At 37.6% G+C, this 18,818-nt stretch overlaps 1 protein-coding gene across 1 annotated transcript in view; it reads left to right on the top strand.

Annotated features, from left to right (window-relative positions):
* The window catches only part of LOC150092364 (uncharacterized), a 295,890-nt gene that overhangs the window by 246,558 nt on the left and 30,514 nt on the right, over positions 1–18,818 (top strand). The gene's annotated exons all lie outside the window — the stretch shown is intronic.

An 18,818-nucleotide genomic window follows, 5' to 3' on the forward strand; every position in this document is an offset into this window, starting at 1 on the left:
GAGAGATGTATGGGAGTGTTAGAAGAGGAGAGAATGGAAACAGTAGAAGAGAGAGGTATGGGAATGAAAGAAGAGGAGAGAATGGAAAAATAGAAGCTAGGGAACGGTAAGAGATATAATGTATGGCGACTCAATGATCCGTGGTGTTCAAGATAGGATGCGTGAGGAATGTTTGCCAAGAAGAACAATAGAAAGGGTGGCTATGGCAATTAAGAGAGGTGAAAGGGTGGATGAGATGATTGTGATGGTAGGAACGAATGACTTGAGTGGTAATGTAAGTCGGGCAGCGAGAGATATGAGATTTTTGCTTGAGACTGTACGGAAGAAGACAGAGAAAGGAAAAATAGTGTGCGTGTTGCCTAGGTATGATAATAATGAGCTGAGCAGAAGAGTGGTGATATTGAATGGCATAATAGCGAGAATGTGTGACAAGAGAGGACTGGTATATGTGGATGCTTGGAGTGCGTTTGAGGAAAGAGAGGAATTGTATGCGAGAGACCGTTTACATTTGAATGAGGAAGGATGTAGGCATCTGGAGAGATTGCTGTTCTGAACGAGTCAGTGTGTCCCAGGGAGGATGATAGCAGGGGTGGCCTCTTGTGGGAATGGATACTTGGGAGAAGGGAGACAATGTCAGGTAACAATGAGCCCAGTGGAGTCTAGAAGGGATAATGCTGGGTATAGAAACAATGGCATTTATATGCTTTATACTAATGCCAGGAGTATCCAGAATAAGGGAGAGGAATTAGTGGCGCAGATAGCATCAGCCTGGCCAAAAATTATTGCGATCACTGAGACGTGGTTGACAGAAGGGGATATAACAACAGGAATAGAAGTCGCTGGGTATAGCATTTTTCATCAGGATAGGAGGGGAAAGCGTGGTGGTGGGGTACTGCTTATGATAAGTGATGACCTATGTCCTCTAAGAGTGGAGAATTTGGAAGGAAGTGAGACAAATGATTTTGAGAACGTATGGTGTGAGGTAGAGGTAGGCAAGACAGGATATTTAGTGGGGTGTTGCTACAGACCCAGGAGCACAGATGATGGGGACCAGGAGATGTTTAGACAGCTAAGTTTGGCAAGTGCAAGAAGAATGATTGTTATGGGAGATTTTAACTTCAGTAGTATAAATTGGAGAGAGGAAGATGCATGTAGCAATAGGGGAATGAAATTTCTAGAATTCTTGAGGGACAAATGTCTTAGGCAACATGTAACAGAGGGAACAAGAGGTTCAAAAGTTTTGGATTTGGTTATAGCATCAGAAGAGTTGATAATAACTGAGTTGACGTCTCTCCCACCAGTTGGAGAGAGTGACCATATGGTGTTGACTTGGAAAATGAATAGACATGCAGGAGTATCAAAGAGACGGGAACTTATGTGGAATTATAAGGCAGGTGATTATAATAGTCTTAGACGTCAACTTCAGGAAGTTTCATGGAGGGAGGAATTGGAAGGCTGGGATATCACTAGTGCGTGGGAAATTGTGAAAGAATATTTGTTATCAGCAATGGTAAGTTGTATACCACGAGTGAAGAAGAGGACACAATTTGGAGTAAAGTGGATGACAAACAATATTAAACAGGAATTGCATGCGAAAAAGAGGCTATGGAAGAGATATAAGGAGACAGGTGAAGAGATGCGTGAGGAATATAAGACACAGGCCAGAAGAGTGAGTAGTGTGGTAAGGAAAGCGAAACTGGAATATGAGAGGAGATTGGCCCTAAGATCCAAAGAAAATCCTAGGGAATTTTTTAGCTATGTGGCCAGTAGGAGGAGAAATGACTGTGGAAGAATGATATTGTGGGATAAAAATGGGAATAGAGTGACTGATGCAGAGGACATAGTGGAATTGTTCAATGAACACTTTATTGGAGTATTTCATCCTAGAGGAGTCAGTTTTAATGCTAGAGGGATAGGACTGGTTTGAGGTCTGGAGGTACAGGAGAAGAGTGTGTTTCAGATACTGAGTACTCTGGATGTCAGTAAAGCTGTGGGACTGTATGGTATTTCACCACGAGTTTTGAGAGAATGTGCTAGGGAATTGACAGTGCCTTTAACGTGGCTTTTCAATGAAAGTCTGGCTTTGGCAAAGGTGCCCAGGGAATGGAAGGAAGGTAAGATAGTGCCATTGCATAAGGTTGGTAACAGACTGGAAGTGTCTAATTATAGGCCAGTCTGTGTGTCATCAGTAGTTGTTAAGATCTTGGAGAAAGTAGTGAGGGACCGTATACAGCATTGGGCAGATGAGGGTAATGTTATCTGTGAGGATCAACATGGATTTGTGAAAGGATGCTCTTGTTTTAGCAATATGCTAGCCTTTTATAATAAAGTTACAAGAACATTAGATGAGGGAAAGGCATATACTGCAATTTTCTCAGACTTGGCGAAGGCATTTGACAGGGTGCCACATGATAAGCTGATATTTAAGTTGCAGCACATGGGTCTGGATGTCAGATTGGTCAACTGGATTCAGGATTGGCTGTCTGATAGGTATCAGAGAGTTGTGTATGGTGGAGCAGTTTCCAGGAGGCAGAGGGTTACAAATGGGGTCCCACAGGGCTCGGTACTAGGACCTATATTGTTTAACCTTTATATCAATGACATAGCCAGTGGATTGCAGGGGGATATTCAGTTGTTTGCAGATGATGCGAAGCTGGGAAGGATTATTAGTAATAGTGCAAATGTGGTAGCCCTGCAAGAGGATTTAAATAAGCTAGATAGATGGGCAAATGAATGGGGGTGTCAATTTAATGCAGCAAAATGTAAGGTCTTGAGGTTTGGGAAACATCGATGGGATGCTGCATACTCTATGGGAGGAGCTATACTGGAGGAAGTAGGGGAGACAAGAGATCTGGGGTTGATGATTGATAGAAACCTGAAGTTTAGGGGACATATTGCAAAGGTGGTGAAGGTAACACAGAGGATTGCTGCTATTATGAGAAGGACACTGACCTGCAGAGATAAGAGGGTTATCATTCCGTTGTATAAGTCTCTGATCAGACCACACTTGGACTATTGTTCTCAGATTTGGTTTCAGGATTTGAAAGGGATAAATTAACTGTGGAAAGGATACAAAGACGGATGACAAAGATGGTTTCAGGACTGTACAAGGATAGTTATGAGGATCAGCTGAGAGAATGTGGACTGCAGGGTTTGGTGGATAGAAGGAGAGGTGATATGATTGAGACTTTTAAACTGTTGAGAGGTGGTTACAGGGTTGACACTGGGGAGTTCTTTCGCTTGGTTGAACATCGGGAAGGAGTGATGACAAGAGGCCATCCCTGGAAGTTACGAAAGGAAACTGTGAGCAAGAGGGTAAGGAGTGGTTTCTTTGTGTGGAGGGTGGTTGAGCCGTGGAATGCATTGCCTGATGGAGTGGTGGGAGCGAGAACGGTCAGTGAGTTTAAAGAGTGGTATGATAGACTTTGTGTTTCTCAGGGGGGGGGGACCTCCCCTCGATGAGTCTTGACAGACTTTATGTCTTAGGAAGGACCTCCCTCGATGAGTCTTTTGACTCCTTGGAGGCCTGAATAATAATAATAATAATAATAATATGTAAAATGATGATCATCAGATATTTGGAGAGAATTTCTCTCCAAATATCTGGGTGAATTTCTGACATCTGCTATGGGCCATAGTGATATGTTTGTGCATCTTTGGAACTCCATCAATTCTGGGTACTAGTGGATGTCTAGAAGCAGGATATTTTTATTTCTTCTGGCTTTTAACAAAATCTTTAAGCAAATTGTTGGTCATACTATGGGCATGCCAAGTGGGGTCAGGTATTTCCAATTAAGTTCTGTATTTTGCAAACATGCATTTGTATCTTTGTCAGCTTTTAATATGATAATGCTCTTGTCTTTGTCATATTTTTTAATCGCCATCCATTCCATTTTTTGCTCAGTAGCTGTTTGGCTTTAAGAAGTATGATTGATGTTTGAATGTAGATTAAATCTGTAGTATTGGGTGGAAATGAGACAAAGTTAAAGCCTTTGGATGAAAGTTCAGTATTTATAACTTGTAATTATAACAAGGCATTCTTTCCTGTTATGGGATATGTGCTTAACATGCTTTCTTTTCTCAAATAATAGTGTTTGGGATTTTGCCTTGATTTTGCTTTTGTTAGTTTCAGCTGTTGAGGAAACAAGAACATATACATGCTACAGGTTTCAACTAACTCAAACTGATGAACAAACCTACTCACTCCATTTGATAACCTCCCTATTTACAGAACTTTGCAACACTATAGACCCCCCCCATCCCAAACCAAATTCTGTAAATAGAGAGTTGTCAATTTCAAATAGAGTGAGTAAGTCTGTTCACTAGTTTGAGTTAGTTGAAACCTGGTAGCATTATGTGCTCTTTGAGTAGAGCAACTCCTATTTATTGGTAGTTTTTAATGATTTCCTAGTATTAAATTTAGTTAAATTTTAAGAACTTGGGATCATATCATTGTTCCTCATCTGATTAGGAATGTCAGCATTAATAGACATATCTTGCTTGATGTTCAGCCCTTCACATTTATTTATCTTTAAATAACATCAACTCACCATGAGTTCTTATAGTGCTTCGGAGATTTCTGTGAATGGTGAACACGTTAGAATTAACACCACATAGAGACTGTTGGTTGACCAAAATCACAATTTATTATTTATAATCTTCACTAGTTTTGTGTGCATTGTGGTAGATGGGCCATATTGGATGCCAGAGAACCTATCCTCCTCTCTTCTCTCCATATATCTCAGAGTTAGTGGGGCCCACATGACTCTTCCCCTAACACACACACACGTACACATTTCATTGAGAAAATGAAGGATATAATAACTTTCTAACCCAAAGGTCAGCAGACTTTTTCCTGGCATATAAAACTGAAGATATCTTGTACTTAAATATGAAATAGTAAACAAAATTTACACACCATTTTAATTAACAAAATACAGAAAATTATTGTATATTGCACTGTAGTGTCATTGAATTGCACAATGGTTTGTTCCTTTAATTCAGTAACAAAATAATCCACACTCCGCTATTGATTAAAAATGTAACATTCAGAGTGAACGTTTTTCTTCTTCACTTGTTATGATATGAGGGGTACCTTCACAAAAAATTGGCATTCTAAAAATCCCACAAGATAGGCTATCTCCACAGTAAAGACTGGTAATTACAAATAAACACTTTTGGTCAAATTTAATCAGTCCTCCTCCTCAAAACTTTTGGGCTACCAAATTTGAATATAAACAGATATGTACTAATATTCACCAACATAAAGTCGTGATACATGCAATTCAGAAAAACATGACACTCAAAACAAACTGGCAACGAAGTTTCTACATATGGTCACTGTCACAACCACGCATATGGTGCAAAAGCAGCCTTAGACAGTCTGCAAATAAATGAGCATGGCTGCATCACATTAACACTAACCTATGGATACTAAAGCAGCAGTTTCATGATTCTCTCAGGAAATGCATTTCATGACAATGTTCTAACCTGCTAGCAAGCCTGGCTATCACTTTATACAGGGATGAATGTTAAGATAATTAGTAAGGTCCTGCTGTTGTTTTGCTAATCTAAGTCATATGATGAATATGTTTATTCGCATAGTATATCTAAAATTTGTCATAAACTGTACTCCAGAGAGTATTTTCTCGAATGTGACAAGGTTGGCTAAAAATTTGAGCTAGTAAAGAGCCAAATGTCAAGTCTTCTTTCTCTTCATAATGTTTGTCCTGGAAGTGGAATGATGTGTTTTTGATGTAGTGTTTAAATAATGTCGCTATGTCCAATGGAAATAGTTCTCGTTATAGTACTATGAGATCAGAACATTTTTCTAAGAAGTCCAGGGTATCTTCATCAATTTGTTTCTGTTTTAATATTCTTAATAAAGTTGCTCTACCTATTGAATCGAATGCCTGTTTAAAATAGTAATAGATATTTTTGTTATGTTTCCAGTATAATTCTGCTAGTCTTTGTGTTATGAAGATCTGGTCCAGTGTGGAGCGATTCTTTCTGAAGCCTACCTGTTCTTTACTAAGAATGATCTCTTATGTGTTCTTTATTCTGTTCTGTAATACTCTTGTGAATATTTTGTAAGCATGGCTGAGTGAAGTGATTGGTTTGTAATTTTTACAATTTTTCTTATCACCTTTCTCGTAAATTGGTATGATAATTCTGTTCTCCAATCTTCTGGTATTTTAATAATTTCTCGTTTTAATAATTTTGTTGAAAAGTGTGGTAAGGAATTTTAAAGTTGTTTGCTTTCTTTCTTTCCAGAGTTCTGACAGAATTTGGTCTATCCCTGGTGCTTTGTCAGATTTCATTTGCTTTAAAGCATTCTCTGCTTCAAATGGAAGGATTATTAAGGCATCATGTCTTGAATTAGTGTGGGGCCTTGTTATTACTTTCATTCTTAACGGTTTCTTGGTAGTCATGTTGGAGATTTAATGGAATATTTACAGCACTAGGAAAGGATTAAAATGCATCCAATATTTTGTCTCAGTCACCGAGACATCTTCAGGGATTATAAATAACTCTTGTAACACACACTCAAATACAACACAATACTAAGTAAAACACGTGGGTGACTCCAAAGTCCTATTTAGGTGGTGCTTCCTCTATGGACGTTTGTAGGTTTGTAAAGTGGGACATCTGATAAACTTGCTACCCTTGTCTGTTCTACCAAAGATCAGCTCCCTCCTTTATCAGTACCTGAAGTATATGAAGCCCTGTTCCTGCAAGCTGACTTACTTCCGACAGATAGGTTGATCAGCAACCATTCATTTAGAAGAATACAAATCATACATCTATAATCACGACTATGGTCAATCTGGCCTTGCAGGCATGTTTTGGATACAACCCACAGGATCTCCTGGAGAAAAACCACCATGCTCCACCATAGTAAATTCAAAAAAGAAAGACTTTTTTAGAATTTGTGGACTCAGAAATCAACTGAAATTAAATAAATACATTTACATAAAACTTCCCAAAATTTGGGAAAGATTAATTATCAGGGGTCTCACTTTACATCCTAGACCTCCTACAAATACCCATAGAGGGTGCACCATCTAGATAGGACTTCAGAGTCACCCACATGTTTCACTTAGTATTGTGTTGTATTTGAGTGTGTGTTACAAGCTATTTGTAATCCCTGAAGATGACTGAGACAAAATGTTGGAAACATTAAAATTAGTTTTTAATCCTTTCCTAGTGCAGTAGATATTCCATTAAACCTCCAACATGATATCCTCCCAGCATAAATTTAAGCCTCAACACATGGTTTCTTGGTAGTGTTCCATTCATATTGCTTTTATTGCATTTGGATTTCCTGTTTCCTCCCTGATGGGTGATTATTGTTAGAGGTATTGGTGAAAGGTTTTTTGTAATTTCTTTGTGTTATATTGTTGTAATATTTTTGAATTATAGTGTTTATATGCCTCATTGCACTTTTTTTTTTTTTTTTTTGTTTAGCCAGTTTTCTTTTGCCTGTCTGCAGAGTTTATCAATTTCGTTTTTGAGTTGTTTGTATTTCTTCTTGTTTTCTTTTGAGGTATGTCTTTTTATTTTTGTTTTTAGTTTTATTTTTTCTTCACATTTTTCTAAAATTTCAGATGTTATCAATTTATTATTGGATGCTGTCTGTTATAAATTCCTAAAGTTTCCCTTACCAAGTTTAATTAATATTTCTTTTTCTAAAAAAATTTAACCAGAGAGCTTAAAGGAATACACTCACCGGCATTCACGAGTTGCCATAGTACAAACCACTTAGAAGACATGAAGGAAAAGTTTTAGGCACTCATGGAGCTTCCCATGAGTGCCTTCTATTGGTCAATTTTAATATCAAAATGGACCAATAGAAGGCAAATATATGGATACTTGGGCAAGTACTCATGTCTTCTAAGTAGTATGTGCTAGGGCAACTCATGTATCAAAATGGACCAATAGAAAGCGAATATACAGATGCTTGAGCAAGCGCTCATGTCTTCCAAGTGGTCTGCGCTAGGGCAACTCATGAATGTGAATCCCAGCGAGTGTATTCCCGTATGCTGTCTGGTCAACTTTTTTTTTTACGAAACTTTCATAGTTCCTACATTCGCCTTTAAAATAATTCTGTATTTAATATCCACTTATATAAATTTGCATCACCAAACTGAAGCTTTTGGCTCTTTATTTTAGTAAAAAATTTCTTTTCCTGTTTTTTTTTCTTTTTAGTTTCACCTATTTGAATCCTCTTTATTTCGTAAATTTTCCTAAATGGTCTAATCTTATTTGGTTATTTTTTTAACTTTTCTGTGTGGAGTTTATCAATCCTGTTTCTTTTATATTTGACTTTGAATTTTATCCGCATTGTTGGAGAAAGGAGTTCATGGTCTGCATCCAGGTCTAGGCCTTTGAGTTCTTATGTTTTTGATTGGGGCTCTCCATTTATTTCTAATTAGGATATAATCTATACAATTTTGTATTTCTCTATCTGGCGAGGTCCAGTTGTATTTAAAACTAGATCTATGATAACACGTATTTGAGATGACAAGGTTGCTTTCTTTGCAGAAATTGAGCATAGTTTATCCCCTTTCATTTTTCGTTCCAATTCCAAATTTCCCTATTACATCTTTTAGCTCTTCTCGGAAAGGTCCAATCTTGGCATTGAGATCATGAATAAAATGTCCCTGGATTTAGTATTATCTATTTCTTTTTGGAGATCGTTGAAGAATAGTTCTATGTCTTCTTCACGATGACTTACATCCAATGCGTAAATCTGAATAACCTTTATCTGTTATACTTGCAATAAGATTTTGTTTTATTAGGATTGCAACTCCTCTATGTACATTGTCTCTTCTTCCAGAATAGAATAATTTTCCCACTGGCATGTTTAGGCATTCTTCTCCTGTCCAGTGAGTTTCTGAGATTCCTGTAATATCTCACTTTATCCTTTTCAGATTTTCTTTACAATTTGGAGTTTTCCTACTTTGTATAGAGATCTGATATTTACAGTAGCTCTATATAAGGGTGGTCTGAAAAGTTCTTGGCCTAACAATGAAAAAACGAATTTATAATTTCAAATTTTTTTTTTTTTTCAACATAATCTCCCTTAAGACTAATACATTTATTCCAGCAATGCTCCAGTTCCGTTATCCCATCCCTGTAGTGGTTCTGTAAAATACCTCTACCTCTCTATAGCTGCAATCACCTCTTGATTCGAAGAAAAACGCTGACCAGCAAGGAAGAGTTTTAGTTTTGGGAAGAGATAGAAGTCAGAGAGAGCCAAATCTGGGGAATAGGGTGGATGTTCCAACAATTCATAGTGCAGATCCCTTAATTTTCTCGTTGCCAAAACACCTTTGTGGGCATTGTCCTGATGAAAGATGATTTTTTTCTTCTGCAAACTGGGTCTTTTCTAATGAATTTTTTCATCTAGTCTGATTAAAAGATCAGAATAATATTCCCTTGTTATTGTTTTACCCTTTTCAAGATAATTAATAAACAAAATGCCTCCAAAAACACCGATGTTCATGCTGATGGAACCGACTTTGTCTTCTTTGGCACTGAATAACGGCTTCTCTCCACTGTTTTGACTGCTGTTTGGATTTTGGTGTGCAATGGTGAATCAAAGTCTCATCCATAGTAATAATCGATGCACAAAATCAGTTTTATTGTTGTTAAAAGGCTCCAAGCACTGTTCAGAGATTTTCATGTGAGTGCGTTTTTGATCTGCTGTGAGTAAGCGCAGCACCCATCTTGCACAAAGCTTTTTCATTTGCAATTCTTCATGCAAAATATATCCTACACATTCTTTTGAAATGCATATAGTCTCGGCAATTTCGTGCACTTTGACTCGACGGTCATCCAATACCATATCGTGCACTTGATCAACGATTTCTGGTGTTGTTACACTTTTTGGATCCTTCATGTGGCTCACCTTCAAGGCTGGTAAGACCATGTTTAAACTCAGCAGCCCATTTCTTAATTGTCGAAAATGAAGAAGAAGAGTATCATAAACTTTTATGAACTTCAAATTAATTTCTTTTGACGTTAAACCTTCTTTTACAAAGAATTTTATAACTGCACGATACTCAGTTTTATTCATTTCAAGGGATACAGACAACACTTTTGCTTCAGACAGCTGTATAAAACAAACTATTTGATAGAATGACTTGCAATTTCACATGGATGCGTATGAGAGAGATGTACCAACTTAGAAAGAAAAAAAAATCTTGCCGATAGTGTTGCCATCTGTGGTTGAGGCTGAGAACTTTCCAGACCACCTTTGTACTTATCAAATTTTTCTGACGATGAATATTTCTCACCAGCACTATGTGAGATGTGCCACATCAGCTACTCTGTACATGGTAGTATGAGATGTATTCCTGGTAGTCATGTAATCCATGGAAGTTTTTGACATTTTAGTGTGGCTGGCTTGCAATTCTTCTGCACACCCTTTGGTCCAATGCTCCTTATTCTTTATTTGGAGCAACCCAATGGAGCTTCCTTTATCCATCACCCAAGAGATATGCCTGGTAGGAGTCTGGTCTCCCCCCCCTGGGAAGACCAGACTCCTCCTCCTTTACCACTCAAGAAACCAGAGGTATATATAATCATGTCTGTGGAGTGTTCTATGTGACACAAACAAGTAATTCACGAGAGATATGCATGTCTGAACATATCAGATATGGAGATGAGAAAATTATACATAAATTAAGAGTAGTATCACATATGGCAGAGACAAATCATCAAGTACTGATCGGGGATAGTGCACAGAAATTGTCTATATCAGTTATAATTTCTTCATCTGACATACTTATAAGGGCTTTTCATCTGAAGGTGAGTTATATAAATTTGTAATTAATTGTAATGTACTGTGTCTAATGTGTTTCACTCTTGCAGGTAAGTTAGCATGTCTCATATAGACATGGCAGGGTTATTCGTTATGGAAACCCAAGTTTTTCATCCTGTAAAACAGGCTAACTGGTGCAGATCTCTCTCTCTCTCTCTCACACACACACACACACAATTAACAAACCTTTCTCTTTCATCAGAAATCTATCACATGCAGATCTTGAACATTGCATGCATTATAATGCAATCATCATAATCAATCTTGCACATACAACGTTATACATTTTAAAATGTTCCTTACTAGAAATAACTTGCTTTCTGTAAACTCAGTTTCTATAATATCAAGTACTTTTAGTTCACTTCTCCTGAGAAGTATACTATAATGCACATGAAACTAGTCAAGGTTTTAATTAATAAATTGTAATTTTGTTGAACTACTGTTCCCATGTGATAAATATACCAAACATTAATTTTACCACCACATCCTTGTGTTTTTGCTAATCACTGGTGCAGTCTACTAGGTTGTCTTCACTACCTCTGCAATTTGTCTCCTAACTTCAACTCCCTGTCCACCATTTCTCTCTTTTCTGTGACTTCACAGAAACATCACAGACACATCAGTCAAATACACAGCCACTGAAGTCTGAAATCACTGTGTTCAAAACTCTACACTTGTCTGTATTTACATATATATCCTGCCTATTCTGATCCTCCTGAAGAACCACTACACCAGCCTTATATCTGATAAATCTTCTTAGCTTTGCATTAACTACAATTAATCAAATATGCTCCTTTAGTGTAATCATGAATCTAAAGGTTGAACAGCAGTAGCTAAAGGATATAGAGCAATGATCTCTGCACAACCCTACTTGTTGCTTTCCTTTTCAGTGCTCTTTAATATTTGCTAGATAGAAGATTACAAATCCAATCCATTAATCAATTTTCTGACTGCGTTGGGAATAGTTTTTGTAATATAGTTATGGTTTCATCCTTAGGAATAACTGACAACATATAAGCTACTATGAGATCTCTGGGCCCCAGTACCATATCTTTGGTTTTTTCAATACAGTTCCTTGATATAAGAATCTGTTGTGATAGAACTAATAATACAGAGAGATTGAAGTTGGAGAAGTCCTACCATGAACTCTTAGTCCAAGTTGTACTCCTAGTTTATGCATCTGAGAAGTCCTGTATATTCCAACAATGATATATTGTAGTGATCTTTGATCAAATTCATAGTTGTGATTATGATTAAAATATTGAGATAGCTGATCTCCACTAAATCAATAATGAAACCAGCATGCATGTGCCTTATGTTTTTGAATTATAGTGGAAGGAAGATGGTTTCGTATAAAATTAGGTGCAAGAGAAAGGTGTACACTATCTCTGTTGTTATTTATCACCTTATGAAGGAAAGTAACATTAACCACGCTACCGGCCAAGACGTCTATAGACGTTAAGGTTATCATGGATGCGAAGTGCATATTAAAATTATAATACCATTGATATTACATTGAAATATATGATGGATACGAAGCATATGATGATGCGTATTTAATCCATAATGGCCGGTAAGGTGATTAAACCTCATATCAAACTTGGAGATGTTAATCTCAGCTCTTTACTTTCTTTATACAAATGATGCTATATTTTTAAATAAATCCAATTCAGGTTTGCAGATTCTTAAACTAAGTTGAATAACTGCTGTAACAAATTTGGTGTAAAAATCAGCTATATAAAAAAAAAAACCTCTGAAAACATCAGCTGCAGCCAGAATGGAGAATCTGTAGGATAATATTCCGCCTTAAATGCATATCTTCCCTAGTTTTGAGGAAATGCCAACTAAACCTCTATGTAGATGTCTTTCATCACCCAGTGAAACACCACCACCACCCTGCTTTTTGGAGGTGTGAAATGGCTTCTGCCATGTGTCATCCCCAGAGTAGGGCTTCCAGTTTCTGTCCACCATTTCTTCTGACATGCAGTTTAGGTGATGGCCTTACTGGGAATACTCATTACACTGTTATCATTTTCAATTAGGGAGCCAGTCTCCCTAATTGAAAATGATAATAATATAATGAGTATTCCATTACACATTGCAAGTGTAAATGAGTATTTTGTGCTTTTACTGCTGTACCCTCCATTTGAGGATACAGCAGTAAAACAGTTTTCCACAGGCTGGCCACCTGATAGTGCATGGGACCAAAGCCAATAGTAACACATCTGTTGGAGCATTCCCTATCAGCTGGCACATAGTCCTGCTGCCATTTACCCTGCCAGGTCATGCCTGGATGGAGACTTTGTCAGTGGTATGCAGGGGGACACTGTCCAAGGCCACACTTGGACTGGAGTCTGAGCACTCCTTGTGGGAGTTATGTACACAAGTCCCTCGCCCTGGCTGCATGTCTCTTTTCTTGGTTTTCTGAATCAATCACCCTACACATGAAAGTCAATCCTAAAAATACTAGTTTTAAATGAGGATACAAAAAACCTCCCATAACAAATAAAAAAATTTTAATATGAAAAATATAAACAAAAATTGGAACAAATAATAAAAATATGCCTCGACTCACCCAAAATAATACCAAAACTTTTTCCATTAAGAAACATTTTATATATTCGTTTCACCAACATTCAAGGCATTAATACAAACTTTAGTGACATACATCACCACTTACAGACATCATAACTTGATCTCTTTTTTCCTAATAGAACCTCAGTTGGCATCCTCCATGACCACAGTGCACCTCAACTATCCCAGCTACATCTTACATGATGCATTTTGCAAAAAAAGTAGAACGTGTGCTTTTGTGAAATCTGATAACCCCTGTCAAAGGTTCTCCAACTTAGAAGCCCCACTTTTTGATCTGCCCTGATTCAAGATTTTCTTATCTCACTTTACAGCCTTGATTTGCTGCCTTTACTGCTCTCCTAACTCTGACAATCATGCTGCCTTTTTTTTTTTTTTTTGACTAACTATCACTAAAAATTGGTTTCTTACAAACTGATTACTCAAAATGTGAGATTGTCCACAACTTTATTATTGTTAAAGTCCTGGACAATTTATTAAAATTGTCCAGGACTTTAACATCCATAACACAAACTGACTATGCTACTCCAACTTCACAGATCAAGCTGGAATGGAAGCTGACTATTTGTGTTAAGTTATGACTGATAGCAAATGATTCAGCTTCCATTCCAGCTTGATCTGTGAAGTTGGAGTAGCATAGTCAGTTTGTGTTATGGATGTTAAAGTCCCCAAGTTGGACAATCTCACATTTTGAGTATTGTCCAACTTGGACAATACTCAAAATGTGAATACCAGACAATCCTCATCATTCCACTGACTTTCTTGACCTTTTCTTAACCAATTCTCCTTCCAAATTAACGTGGATGTCTGCTCTCTACAGTTCATCCTCTTTCCAGCCAATCTCAACCTCATACCCTATGGCACTATAATTGCCAACTGGGATGACCTACAGAATTTTTATGCTGCTTTTCCATGGTCAGATTACTGCTTTTGCTCTCATGATCCAAACACCTGCACTGAACTAGTAACTGAAATAATCCTCACTGGAATGAGAGCCTTCATTCCCCACTCTACTGCAGACCCCTGACCTGCATCCAAGCCTTAGTTCTCAAAAGAATGTGCCTCTACTGGCTATGATAAAAATGCAGCTTATGTTCAGTGGCTTAAATTAAAAACTTCAGCTTCCCATTCAGCTTACACAACAGCTAGAAACGTGTAAAAAAAAAATAGAAAAGAAGGTAAGCGTGTTGCCCAGGTATGACAGTGATGAGATGAGGCAGAGAGTAAGGATTATGAATGATATGTTAGCAGAAATGTGTGATGAGAAAGGAATGCAGTTTGTTAATGTGTGGAATGAGTTTGAAGGATGAAATGAACTGTATAGAAGCGATGGACTGCATTTGAGTGGTTTGGTGTGAGTCGCTTGGAGAGACTGCTGCTGGAAGGTAGAGAAGTGAGTGCAGAGAATGAAACTGATCAAGTGGTAAGCAATGTGGAAGAATGGGAGAGTATGACAGGAGAGATTGAAGAGGTGAATGAAGAAGTGAGCTGCATGAGTATAGAGAATGAGAGGTGTGCAAGACAGACAGGAAAACGGGGATGCTCAAGGTGGACAGCAGAACACACAGTGTGAGAAAGGTAGATGCTCCAAGAGGATGTGAATGCATGTGTAGACAAAAAGGGAAGCGGATGACCTGGGATCAAGGGAAAACAGTTGGATCTGAAGAAGGTTTAAAGATCAATAAAGAGAAAAAAAAATGGCTTGAGTTAAGCATGGAGAAGTCATATCAAATAAGTGGTGTCAGTGGAACTAGCTATAGATCCAGGAATAAGCTGCTGTGTTTGTATACAAATGCTAGAAGTGTAAGAAACAAGGCAAATGAAATGGTTGCATTAATTGAGTCTTTTCACCCAAAAATTATTGGAATAAGTGAGACATGGTTAGATGAAGACAACATGCTAACAGGAATAGAGATGGAAGGGTATGATGTGTTTCGTGAGGATAGAAAGGGTAAAAAGGGAGGGGGGGGAGTGCTATTGATGATAGAGAATATTCCGTTAAACCTCCAACATGGATAGAGAAAGAGTTATGTCCATACAAAGTAGAGATGCAAGATGGAAATAGTGCCAGTGGTTTTGAGGCAGTATGGTGTGAGATAGAGGTGAATAGAATGAAATATTAAGTTGGATGTTGTTATTATGGGTGATTTTAACAATAATAGACTGGAATGATGAGATAGCAACTGGAAGTAAAGAAAATGAGTTTTTGAGGGACAACTACGTTAAAATATGTAACAAAGGGCACATGAGGATTGAGGGTGTTGGATTTAATCATCTCATCAGAGGATGTAATTATAAATGAGGTGTCAAATCAACCTCAGTTTGATGAGAGTGACCATGAAGTGATTACCTGGGCAGACCTCTGTGAGAAAAAGGTATATGTGGAACTACAAGGCTGGTAATTATGAAGAGCTCAGGAGACAACTTGCAGTGTAGTATGGAATGAGGAGTAAGTTGGAAAAGAGATCAGTGCAGCTTGGAGGATGTTCAAGAACTATCTAGTAGAAGCAATGTTTAAATGTATTCGAAGGGTCAGAAGGTTAAATAAGGTAGGTGTAAAATGGATGAATGAAGAGATTAAGCAATACAGAAAAAAAGGCATTATGGAGGCAGTATAAGAGAAGTGGTAATAACCAATTATTTCATGAGGATGGTGCTAACTGCTGCTCATACTCAGAAGTATGAGCAGCAGTTAGCTAATGAAGCCAAAAAAGAATCCTAGGGAGTTCTTTTGATATGTAGCCAGCAAAAAAAAACAAAAAAAAAAAAAGAGAATGATTATGGAAAGATGACATTGATTGGAGAAAATGGTATAAGGACAACTACTGTGGAAGATATAGTGGAGATACTTAATGAGCAGTAAAGGTCTTTCATTCTTGTGAATAATGTGACGTCATGGAAAGATTGAGAGCAGTTGATGATGGTATGGGTGAGGCTTTGAGACTTGATAATATATCACCACGTATTCTGAAGGAATGTGGCAAAGAGTTGACCTCTGCTTTATCATATTTTTTTAATACGATGAGTCTTGCATTGGGCCAAATTCCAAAGGAGTGGAATGAAGACAAGATTGTGCCACTTCATAAGGGAGGTGATAGAACTCAGGCATCAAATTATAGACCTATCTGTGTGTGAGGTGTTGTGGTTAACTTGTTGGAGAAGCTGGAGAACTAGGATCCAGAATTGGGTTGAAAACAATGGTGTTATCTTTGATGGACTGCATGGATTTGTTAAACGGAGGTCATGTTTTAGTAATTTACTTACTTATTACAATAAGGTGATGGCTTCCTTGGACAGAGGAAAAGGATACAGAGTAGTATACTTAGATTTTGCCAAGGCTTTTGATAGATTATCACATGATAAGTTGATAATCAAACTAGAGCGGATGGGGTTGGATATTAGATTAGTGCATTGGATCAAAGACTGGCTATCTGATAGGTATTAGCAGGGTGTGTGTAGGGGGATCAATATCCAGGAAGAGAAAAATCACTAGTAGTGTGCCTCAGGGGTCTGTTGTAGGGCCATTGCTGTTTAACCAGTAAACTAATAAAGCTCCTGGTCCAGATGGTATTCCTCCAGTTGTGCTCAAGACTTGTGCTCCACAAGTGACACCTATCCTGTATCATATATATATATATATATATATAATTTCATGTTCTACTGACATCTAAATCCAGCATGTACCCAAAATGGAAAACAAAAGTCAGCCATCTTAACTATCATCCCATAGCTATCACCTCATACTTTCAAAAGGGATGAAGAAGGTTATCAAAACTAGTTTCTTCATTACCTGGAGACTCATTAGTTAATTAGCAATCACCAATATGGATTCTGCCATTCTTGTTCTACAGCCTACCTCCTAGCTAATCTCACCTACCTTTAGACTCAAGCCATTGAAAGATTTGGAGAAACTCATGTTATTGCTCTCAATATTTCTAAGGCATTTGATTTTATCAGGCAGCAAGGCCTCCTGAACTATCTTATGGTCTCCCTTCCTCAGTCTGTGATTGCATTGTCAGCTTCCTCACTGGTTGTTCACTGTATGTCATAGTGGATGGCTTCCTCTCATCAGATTTCCCCATCATTGCTGGAGTGCCTCATGGTTCTGTGCTCTCTCACCCATGCTCTTCCTCCTTTTACATCAGTGACCTCCTTTCTCTGACTTCAAATACCATTCACAGTTTCGACAATGGAATAATCTTCATTCCTCTTCATCATTTGACAAATCCTGCAATACCGTAATGTTAGATGTTGCAAGATCTTCCATAACCAGTGACCTTCTCAACATCCTGAAATGGGATGAAGACAAATTAGTAAATTTCATTGACAAAAAAAAAACTCGAGTCTGCCTTATTATCCACAAGAAAAAGTCCTTCCTCGTCCCCTCATTTTTGATAACATTCCAGTTTCCTTTCAAATTAGCTTTCTCTCCTTGGGTTGACTGCCTATAAAAAGCTTGGTGTTTTTTACGTTCTGAACATTACTTATTTTCCTCTCAACTCCTAACACTATAAGTCTGAGATCTGTCCAACTATGGAGTACTGTTCCCACATTTGGGGGTAATGCACCCTAGACCTCTCTAAGAATTCTTGATGATATTCAGAAGAGGGCAATCCACTTAATAGATGACTCTTCCCTCACAGATCCCCTTCAGTTACTTTATCATAAGTGCTGTGTTTTGGCACTGTACCTTTTCTATAATACTTTCATGGGTATTGCTGCTGTGAATTAGATGCTGCCATTCCTCCACTTTCTTCTAACCACAGAAGAACTAGAGTAGCCACTGGCCAACATACATACATACATACATACACTGTCAAGCTTTGAACACACTGAACTAACTTTTATCAGCTTCCTTCATTCCATCCACCTTTATTCTTTGGAATAATCTCTCCCATACTGTTTTTCCTACTGAGTACAACCTCACACTCTTTAAGAAACACATCAATAGGCTACATTTTTCTCCTTAATCACTTGCTCACGCATGGCACTGTAGTGTTTATAAGTCTTGTTTTTTTTTATTTTTAATGTTGATCCCACACATGAAAGGTGACAAGACTTATAAACACTACAGTGCCATGCGTGAGCAAGTGATTAAGGAGAAAAATGTAGCCTATCTTGTGTTTCTTGTATTTATTCATTGTATTGATGAATAAAATAAAAAAACTTTTCAGCTATTTAGCACAATTTTTAGTGAAAATGGCAAATTAAATATGGAAATAGATTACAGAATACGCAAATGGTAGCCAACTAAAAAAAATATATGGAATGAGAGAGAGAGAAATTTATCAAACACTAGACTGGAGAAGACTACAGAATATGAGAGTTCTGAAACAGACAAAAAATTAAGGAATGATCAGTAGCAGATACATATTAAAAATGAAGATATTAGGGAGTC

Source organism: Typopeltis vanoorti, chromosome 26 (assembly GCF_054136105.1).
Source record: "Typopeltis vanoorti isolate ZY-2024b chromosome 26, IOZ_Tvanoo_1.0, whole genome shotgun sequence".
NCBI classification, from domain to species: Eukaryota; Metazoa; Arthropoda; class Arachnida; order Uropygi; family Thelyphonidae; genus Typopeltis; species Typopeltis vanoorti.